Consider the following 6,834-nt stretch of genomic DNA (forward strand, 5'->3'; position numbering starts at 1 on the left):
CTTACTGCATCTTCAGCAGCATTCATTCGTGGTATAAACGAAATTTTACCTGTTTATCTTCGTGACAATATTACTTCATATGTTGACGATATTCTTATTGCTAAACGTTCTTGGAGTGAGCATAACAAAATTTTGGATTCATTATTACTTATTTTTGCAAGAGTTGACATTACAGTGAACTTGGAAAAATCTAAACTTGGTCGTTCTCAGGTGGAATTTCTTGGTCATATTATTTCTACAGAAGGTATTCTTCCTGATCCGGAGAAACTAGACGCTATTCGTAATTATGCTGTTCCTACTACAAAACGTGATGTTCGTAGTTTCCTTGGTGTCTGTAATTTTCTTAGACGCTTTCTTAGATTGGACAATTTGACCACACCTCGTTTATGTGAACTATCTGGAAAGAATTCTAATTGGTGTTGGGATGAGGAAGCTCAATCAGAATTTTAACAACTTCGTGATGCTTTAGTTGCTGCTCCACTTCTTTCACATCCAGATTTATCTAAAGATTTTTGTTTGACGACGGACTCATCATACAAAGGCCTAGGTGCACACTTATTTCAAGAGATAGTAGAAAACGGTGTTGTTGTACAGAGAACTATTGCATTTGGAAGTCGTGTTCTCTCTAAATCAGAAAAGAATTATTCGATTACGGAACTTGAAGCCTTGGCTGTTGTATGGGACATACTAAGGTTTACACCGATCATCGAGCTCTGGAATTGCTAATGTCAACAAAATTAACATATGGAAGATTGTCACGATGGGCGCTGTACCTACAGGAATTTGATTATAGTATTGTTTACATACAGGGTTCTTCAAATATTATTGCTGATGCTTTATCCCGTGCACCTACGGGTTTGTAACAAAGTGCTGAGGAGGACTGCAAAGAAAACAATTATTGTTTGATGTATATTCAAGGTGTTGCATTTGAAAATTTTGTTTCGGCTTCGCTTCAGGACATCGCTAAGGAGTAAAACTAGGATCCAATCTGGAAGGACATTAAGGAGAAGTGGAGAAGAAAGGAAGGCGTAGCGATTAGACAGTATTATTTAGTTCGCAATGATATTCTTTTTGAACGAAAATCGGTCGACAACTCTGTTTGGTTTGTTTGCATTCCTGATGAGTGGGTTAATAAATTTATTTGGTATACACATTTCAGTTATGCACACTTTGACCCAGAAAATGCGTTCATAAATTAACGAGAAAATTGCTACTTCAGTAATATGGAAACACGTATTCGATCTGTTCTTGCCAAATGCAAATTATGTCAAAAGGCTAAGCCGCCAACTATTTCTGACAGAGCACCGTTGTTTCCTATCATTCCAGCGAAATTAACGGAGATGGCTGCAGTCTTGTTCGGTCCAGTGGTTCGTTCTACTAATGGTTTTGCGTACATTTTGGTAGCAGTGGAATTGACATCAAAATATATGTGTTTTACACCTTTACGCAAAGCAACAGCTCGTTCAGTATCTAATGCTTTCATCAAACATTTTCTTAAAGAAGCGGGTCATGTTGATAAGGTTATATCAGATAATGGCTCACAGTTTCGTTCCAAAATTTGGCTTCGTACTCTACGGCGTCGTGAGATTAAACGAATTTTCATTTCAATTTTTCACCCTCAATCTAACGCTTCATAGAGATGGATGGAGGAAATCAATAAATTGTGTCGACTTTATTGTCACCAGAATCACCGAACGTGGGATCAGTGTCATAATATTTTTCAAAACATTCTGCATGAACTTCCTAATGATTCAACTTCTTTAGCGCCTATATTGTCCGCCCCGGTAGCTGAGTGGTCAGCGTGACAGACTGTCAGTCAATCCTAAGGGCCGACGCCGAAGTGGCGTCAAATCGAAAGACCTGCACCAGGCGAACGGTCTACCCGAAGGGAGGCCCTAGCAACACGACATTTATTTACCGCCTATATTGATATTAAAAAATAAAGCACCGACAAATCGCGTTTTATGAAATCGTTCCTTTTCCGCCGTCACGGAAACTGCGGCATTCTGAAGTTGTCAACCTGGCTCTACAAAATATTGCATCTGCGGCTGATAGAAGAGAGAAATCAGCTAAACGTCCTGGTCGTTTAAAAACCTTGTTAGTTGGTCAAAAGGTGTTAATTAAGTCTCACCGTTTGTCTCACAAAGGAAAAGGCTTGTGTCGCAAATTTTTTCTGCTTTATAACGGTCCTTATAGAGTTCGCAGAATTATTCATGTTAACACTGTCGAAGTAGAAACTCTTAACTCTCGGCGCTCTAAGGGAATACATCATACATCGAACGTTAAAATTTTTGTGGAATGACATACTTCTGAGAAACTAACAGTTATACGTAAACACGCAGAGAATACAAGGTTACCGCGCCGTGTTCTAGCGGTGTCACATACTCAAAAGCAACAGTCAAGTCTGCGCGCCGCACAAGGCAGTCGTTGACCGCAAACAATTACTTCCTACGTCACGCGTACCTACAGCTGATCGAGCGCTCAGTGCGAATGCACTGACAGCCGTAAACAAATACACAGTCTAATTTCTCTGATTCAATTCAGTATAAAGCTATAGTGACTTGATAAATTATGTTCAGTTTTTTTCAGGATACAGTTGTATAAAATATTTAAGAACTTCAGGTAACTTCTGTGTGTGTCCGACGTTAAGAGGACTTGCTATCGAGAAAATTTCAGGAAGAATGTAATTTCGAAGAAGAAAGTAATAAACTAAAGAGGTAACTATTAATTGAGTTTATTTTTCAGGTAACATATTTCCACTTACATACGTACTTTAGACGTAATTTGCTGCTCGCGATTACGTGATTCATAATTTGTGTTAACTGATTTTGACAATGATTGATTAACGAATAGGGTTGTTACTTATGTATATTATGCATCGCTTGGCTGCACTGCTTTTTCACTGTTGTCACATTTTTTAATTATGTGCCTGCTGTGCTTATTTATTTAAATTATAATTGTCAGCTGATTAGTCGTGCTGATATGGTTATGTATGTAGGTTATACTTTGTGATTTATCTGCTTGCGTCTTCATGTTTACTTATTAAGATTACATATGAACATTTATTTGCTTATGCTGATATGGTGCTAATGACCTGTTTATTATGTAAGATATATATTTGCTGCTTTGCATATGGATCGCATATTTATACATTTCTGTTTTGTTGTCATAACTGCTCTTTAATTTGGTATATAGAAATGCTGATATACGGTGTACGAACATGGAGTTTAGGTCACACTATGGTATTAATTATACATCAAGCCTCGTTATAGGGATTGTGCTACATCCACTTGTTAACATTCTGTTCTCTACTGGTATATTTACTCCCTATTGTATGTTTTGCTTACGCTCAGTGCCTTATATTTTAAGATAAGAAAATGAACTGCTATAATTCTACGAAAGACATTGGTACAAGAAACTTCATTGAAGTCACATGAGCTAGAGCTTTTATGGAAGCTGTATAAATTATGCTAATAGGAAGGAAGCTAACGACATGACATACCAACACTAGGTTTAGACCATTGACAGTTATTACACTACATTCTTCGTGAGCAATTGAAATAGCAAGTGACACTTGACACAAGAAATACTCCACATGTTTGCTTCTGTTTTGCCATGATTCTTGAAGTGGTGTACATACTGTGAAATATTCCGATCATTCACACTCTGTACTCGTACTTACTTACTGAAAGTTCAAACTAAAAGCTGTTAGAGGTTATATATGTATTTCTTTTATTTAATGATGGACAAGGTACCAAAATGTATTTTATAATTCATAATGAGTAGAAGATTTGGGTCAGATGGATTACACAGAGGTTGTGTGTGGACATTGTGTCTTCAGATTGTATGGGATGATGAATTGAAGTCTGCACTAGGATTTTATCTGTACTTGTTCGAGGAGAATGACTAGAGGAAAGAGTTGTTATGGAAGTGAAATGATAATGGTGATAAAGTTCACAGGTATCGACATATTGAAGAGGTATTATTGAGGTATTGAGATTGTGCGGAGTTGATGATTATTGGAGTTTTGGTGGACAAGAGTTAAGGTAAATGATATTGATGATAAGGTTTATATGTATCGACATAAGAGGTATTATTGAAGTATTAAGATTATGTGATGCTGATGAGTATTAGAGGTTTGGTGGATAATAGGTAAAGTAAGTGAGGAGCATATTTTTTTTGTTGGTTTATATGGAACAAGGAGGATGAAGATGGCAGACTAGAACACTCAAGTGGAAGGAAGATTGTCTGCACACTCACGTTGTTAAATCAATAAGCCTGGAAATTGAAATAAGAATACCGTGAATTCATTGTCCCAGGAAGGGGAAACTTTATTGACACATTCCTGGGGTCAGATACATCACATGATCACACTGACAGAACCACAGGCACATAGACACAGGCAACAGAGCATGCACAATGTCGGGACTAGTACAGTGTATATCCACCTTTCGCAGCAATGCAGGCTGCTATTCTCCCATGGAGACGATCGTAGAGATGCTGGATGTAGTCCTGTGGAACGGCTTGCCATGCCATTTCCACCTGGCGCCTCAGTTGGACCAGCGTCCGTGCTGAACGTGCAGACCGCGTGAGACGACGCTTCATCCAGTCCCAAACATGCTCAATGGGGGACAGATCCGGAGATCTTGCTGGCCAGGGTAGTTGACTTACACCTTCTAGAGCACGTTGGGTGGCACGGGATACATGCGGACGTGCATTGTCCTGTTGGAACAGCAAGTTCCATTGCCGGTCTAGGAATGGTAGAACGATGGGTTCGATGACGGTTTGGATGTACCGTGCACTATTCAGTGTCCCCTCGACGATCACCAGAGGTGTACGGTCAGTGTAGGAGATCGCTCCCCACACCATGATGCCGGGTGTTGGCCCAGTGTGCCTCGGTCGTATGCAGTCCTGATTGTGGCGCTCACCTGCACGGGGCCAAACACGCATACGACCATCATTGGCACCAAGGCAGAAGCGACTCTCATTGCTGAAGACGACACGTCTCCATTCGTCCCTCCATTCACACCTGTCGCGACACCACTGGAGGCGGGCTGCACGATGTTGGGGCGTGAGCGGAAGACGGCCTAACGGTGTGCGGGACCATAGCCCAGCTTCATGGAGACGGTTGCGAATGGTCCTCGCCGATACCCCAGGAGCAACAGTGTCCCTAATTTGCTGTGAAGTGGCGGTGCGGTCCCCTACGGTACTGCGTAGGATCCTACGGTCTTGGCGTGCATCCATGCGTCGCTGCGGTCCGGTCCCAGGTCGACGGGCACGTGCACCTTCCGCCGACCACTGGCGACAACATCGATGTACTGTGGAGACCTCACGCCCCACGTGTTGAGCAATTCGGCGGTACGTCCACCCGGCCTCCCGCATACCCACTATACGCCCTCGCTCAAAGTCCGTCAACTGCACATACGGTTCACGTCCACGCTGTCGCGGCATGCTACCAGTGTTAAAGACTGCGATGGAGCTCCGTATGCCACGGCAAACTGGCTGACACTGACGGCGGCGGTGCACAAATGCTGCGCAGCTAGCGCCATTCGACGTCCAACACCGCGGTTCCTGGTGTGTCCGCTGTGCCGTGTGTGTGATCATTGCTTGTACAGCCCTCTCGCAGTGTCCGGAGCAAGTATGGTGGGTCTGACACACCGGTGTCAATGTGTTCTTTTTCCATTTCCAGGAGTATATATATTGAGAGAGAGAGAGAGAGAGAGGAAGTCTTTGCATATCTTGGAACACTGACAGTTGTTCAGCAACTGTACATTTAATTTGGCTTAGCAAACACTGGTCTTGACATGATGACTATGACGTTGACTAACTATTATTGACTGTTATACACTGCTGCCACTACTACTTGGTACACATGTTGAACATCAAATTTTTGACAGAATTGCATTTACACAGTTAACACTATTCAATTAGAAAGATGAGTGAGTGTGTTTTGTGTGTTTTACTTTCGTAATACTTGTTTGTTGTGGCATGCACTGACACCCATAAGTATTATAGGTTTACTGATATTTGTGTATTTGTAATAGTTAATATGACAATTATCTGATATCATTTGTGTGTTTGTTATAATTTGTATGTTTAGTGTAAGACCATTGATAATAATTTTGAAAAAGCAATTGTGTGTGCATTCAAACTGATGTTCATGTTTACACGTATTATCATTGATGGGTGCCACTTGGAAATGTTTAATTACTACTGATGAATTCTGATGAATTGTTTGATTAGTGATAGTGAATATTATGGACTGTTACTTGCACCTGCTCAACATTGCTGGGTGCCACTGATGGAACTGCTTCTACTGAGATAATGTCACTTGTTGCTGTCTGCACCTGTTAACATTGCTGGGTGCCACTGATGGAACTGCTTCTACTGAAATGATGTCACTTGTTGGTGCCTGCGTCTGCTCGCCATTGCAGGGTGCCACTGTTGGAGCTGTTTAAATACTGCTGATGAAATGTTATGAGACTGCTATATGCACCTGTTGACCATTGCTGGGTGCTACTGTTGGAACTGTCAACTACTCTGAGGAGTGCTACTTGTTTATTGAACTATTGAAAGGATTTTATGTGAATATTTGTATAAACAGATTTTTTGTGTATATTATGAGATTCTTATTTACATCTATTCGTCATTTCTGGTGCCATTGATTGAATGATACTTGTGTAAACTATTATGTAAAATCACATTTATGCAAGCATTTGTATTCCTTACTGTATTTTATATATTAGGTTATTGAAGGGCACAGCACTTAAAATTATCGCGCTCCTGCTCTTCTTGACTCTGTGAAACTTGGCATCAGGATCGCGAGCACACCTT

This window comes from Schistocerca gregaria, chromosome 7, assembly GCF_023897955.1.
Source record: "Schistocerca gregaria isolate iqSchGreg1 chromosome 7, iqSchGreg1.2, whole genome shotgun sequence".
Taxonomy (NCBI): Eukaryota; Metazoa; Arthropoda; class Insecta; order Orthoptera; family Acrididae; genus Schistocerca; species Schistocerca gregaria.